The 4,271-nt window shown below is 35.1% G+C and overlaps 1 pseudogene; it reads left to right on the top strand.

Annotated features, from left to right (window-relative positions):
- The first annotated feature begins 3 nt into the window (after positions 1-3).
- Positions 4-584, top strand: LOC105540710 (annotated as a pseudogene).
- Positions 585-4,271: the final 3,687 nt, after the last annotated feature.

Genomic DNA, 4,271 nt, shown 5'->3' with positions numbered 1-4,271 from the left:
TTACACAAAGTCATTACGGTGGGCAGTGCCAGTGCGGGCAAGGCTGCTGTGACTCTACAATTCATGTACGATGAGTTTGTGGAGGACTATGAGCTTACCAAAGAAGGCACCTATCAGAAGAAAATAGTACTGGATGGCGAGAGAGTACAGATCGATATCTTAGAAACAGCTGGGCAGGAGGACTATGCTGCAATTAGAGACAGCCATTTCCGAAGCAGGGAGGGGTTTCTCTGTGTCTTCTCTATTACAGAAATGGAATCCTTTGCAGCTACAGCTGACTTCAGGGAGCAGATTTTAAGAATAAAAGATGAGAATGTTCCATTTCTACTGGCTGGTAACAAATCAGATTTAGAAGATAAAAGGAGGTTTCTGTAGAAGAGGGACAAAACAGAGCTGACCATTGGAATGTTAACTATGTGTAAACATCTGGTAAAACACGAGCTAATGTTGACAAGGCATTTTTTGATTTACTGAGAGAAATTCGAGCGAGAAAGATGGAAGACAGCAACGAAAAGAATGGGGGGGGAGGGGGGAAGAGGAAAAGTTCGGCCAAGAGAATCAGAGAAAGATTCTGCAACTTATAATCAAAGCCCAAATTCCTTTCTTATCTTGACCATACATATAAATATAATTTAGAAGCACTGCCATTGAAGGCTTAATTGACTGAAATTACTTTAACATTTTGGAAATTGTTGTATATTGCTAAAAGCATGAATTGGAACTGCAATAAAAGTCAAATTTACTTAAAAAAGAAATAAATGTGGCTTCACTAAGAAGCAAAGTTCAACTTATTTCATTATTGCCTACATTTATCATGGTCCTGAATGTAGCGTATGAGCTTGTGTTTCTCGGGCAGTCTTTCTTGAAATATTAAATAAAGAGGTGAGATGGGGGTGGGGAATGGGAGGAAAGGTGACTTTCTCTGTTTTGTTTTGTTTTTTTTATATATAAAGCTTAAAGTTTATATCATTTTAAAATATCTTGGTCTTCTACTACCTTGAAAAATGACAATTGTGAACATGATAAATTTTACCACTTTTTGTAAACCATCGTTATGCCAAATTTAGAAGAAAAAGTTATTGGTGTGGTTGTTGCATGTAGTTAAACTGAGAGTAATTCATCTGTGAATCTGCTTTAATTACCTGGTGATTAATTTAGAAAAGTGGTGTAAACGTGCACATGGAAATTTTTGAATATACCTTAATTTAAAAACTGAAAAATACCTGGCTATATGACTCTGGATGTGTTCTTGCTGACACCAGGGTTCGACTGCCCCATATGTCGTGGTGAGAAAATATATGCCCAGCATGGAGTACAGTTTTTGTATAGAAAATCCTTGAGAAATAACTGTCTGCTAGGACTCTGCCCAAATTTAAAATCTGTGCCATTCTCTGGTTCTTGAAAATAAGATTCCAGAACTCTTTGATCGCTTTTAATAAACTACAAGGTAATTTAAAATGAAGGAACAGCATGTAGTTGTAAGAGAATTTTTGACTGCGAGGATTCAGCATCAGTTTGAATGAACCCTCTTTTTCTCTAAGATGTTGGTCCCTGGAAATCACTTTCTGCCAGTGGTGAACATGTAAGTGTTAAGTTTTTAATCTCCTGGGAGCAGAGCATAGGAAGTAAATGTCAATATGCTAATGCATCTTGCACTGGGACACTTTGGGAAAATATTCATGCTTGCCATCCGTTCATTTCCAAGTTTGTATTCATGAAGTTACAGTTTTATATAGGAATTATTAGGAGTAATTTTTGCCCATTTATGTTCATAATGAAGAACATTGTAGCTACATTTTCAGAAGTTAACATCAAGTAGTCAAACCGGGATACAGTGTAGAAAATATGTTTGGCACACACTAACCAAACATCAGGCCGGGTCACCATTGCGTGATGTCCCTGCTAGAAGAATTCGATCACGTTATTTGGGGACATAATTTCAGTGGGAAATACGCCACTGTCAGATTTTTTTTTCCTCTTTCCAGTGGGGCTAGGACAGTTGATTCAACAGAGTATTTTTTTCTTTTTGCTCAATCCTACTTTCAACAGGTCAAAGATGTGTTCAGGCATTCCAGGTAATAGGTGTGTATGTAAAGTTAAAAATAGGTTTTTTAGGAACTTGCTCTTTAGATAGGACATCCAGTTTCTCATGTTAAATATTTGTCCTTAAAGAATTAGAGATGTACATCTTTCATATTTCTCATAGGCTATGCCATATGCAGAATTTGTAACCAATGTAACACTGGCCAGTGGGCCCGGCAATCTCCATGTGTACTCATTATAGTCATATTTAACCAGGACTCCTAACGACTAACATTGTGACTTTGCTTTGAGACCTTTCCTCTTCTGGGTACTGAAGTGCCATGAAGCCAACTGACAAAGATGCATCATGTATCTTAGGCTGATGCCACTAATTGATTTGTTTATTTTCAATTTGAGCCATTTAAAGACCAATAAACTTCTTTTTAAAAAATCGAAATAATAATATGTTTGTAGGTTTTTGTGCATACATTTTGACATTGAAGAGGGTTTCTTCCACCTCTTTTATTACGTAACATAAAAACAGTCCTTAATGTCCTATTGGGACATTGCACTATCCATCAAAATACTGTACTTGACAAACTCTCTGTGCTCCATAGTCAAGCAGAGCTGAGTTTCACCCCTGGCTCTGTCTCTTTCAAGATTTTTATGAAGATTAAATGACATAATTAAAGTGAAAATATCTGGTAGTTTTTCCAGAACCTAATAAGAATTCAACAAAGTTTATCTAATGAATATTAATTTGCTCTATAACAATTGAGTGAAATGAGTGTTACCCTGTTTGTTCGTCTAAAACCACCTGACTCTCATGCTAAGATCCAACTCATTGTCCATAGTGTGTTGACATTTTTGAAGGCATTTATTTTCTAGAAAGCTGGTGTAGCACTGAGTCCTTAGAATATTTTGACCATAAAGGCTTTCAGGACTTAAGAAGTTGATTCCTTGGTTACCTGGTCATGCTACTTTTCTTTCTCCTTTCTTTCTCTCTTTGAACTATTCCCATCCTCATCTCTTAATTGAATCTTCTACCCTTTCAAATTTCCTGATTTCAGCTCTTAGATAAAAAACAAACAAAAAAAATGAGCTCACACTAACAAATTTATTGTACAAAATAATTTTCCTATAGATAATCATACATTAAAAGAGAGTAGTTCTTAATCCAAGTGAATTTTTATTTTGTGTTTATATTATTGCGACTCATTCACAAACACAATAAAATGTATATTATTTCATTTAAAAAATTTACTGAGAGCCTGCTATGCAGCAGATACTTTTTTAGGCAACGAGGACTGAGTTCAGAAGTAGACAAAAAAATCTTGCCCTGCTGGAACAACCGGACGTCCACATACAAAACAATCAATATAGATACAGACATTACACCCTTCACAAAAATTAACTCAAAATAGGTTACAGGCCTAAAACACAAAGACAGAAAACTCCTGGAGGATAACATAGAAGTAAGTCCAGATAACCTTGGATTTGGTGTTGACTTTTCAGATACAACACCAAAAGTACAATCCATGACAGAAATAATTGATAATCTGGGCTTCATTAAAGTTAAAAAGTGCTCTGTGAAAGAAAATGGGAAAAGAATAAGAAGACAAGCCAAAGACTGGGAGAAAATATTTGCAGGCCTTAGGACTATTATCCAAAACACACACACACAAAAACTCTTACAATTCAAAAAGAGAAAACAAAAAAGGCTGATTTAAAAATGAGCCAAAGACATTAACAGGTATACAGATGGCAAATTCACATTTAAAATATTCTCCATGTCATGTCATTATGGAAATGAAAATTAAAGCAGCAATGAATTATTACTACACACCTATTAGAATGACCAAAATGAAGAACACTGACAACACCAAATGTTGGTGAAGATACAGAGCACCCAGATCTCTCATTCATTACTGGTGAGAATACAAAATGGTGCAACCACTTTGGAATAGGGATTGACAGTTTCTTACAAAATTAAACAAATATTTACTATATGATCCAATAGAAATTCTTGGTACTTCCCCAAAGGAATCAGAAGCTTATTTTCACAAAAAAAAAAAAAAAAAAAAAGAAAACCCTAAAGCAACAACTTTAACAATATAGATTCAAAATGAAATTTCCAAAAATTAAAGTTGGAAATCAGTAGGTGAATGGATAAACAAAGTATGGTATATTCAGAGAATGGAACACTATTCAGCACTAAAAAGAAATAAACTGTTATGCCATGTAAAGAT

This window comes from Mandrillus leucophaeus, unplaced genomic scaffold (genome assembly GCF_000951045.1).
Source record: "Mandrillus leucophaeus isolate KB7577 unplaced genomic scaffold, Mleu.le_1.0 Scaffold225, whole genome shotgun sequence".
Lineage (NCBI taxonomy): Eukaryota > Metazoa > Chordata > Mammalia > Primates > Cercopithecidae > Mandrillus > Mandrillus leucophaeus.
This window is presented reverse-complemented; position numbering and strand designations above follow the sequence as displayed.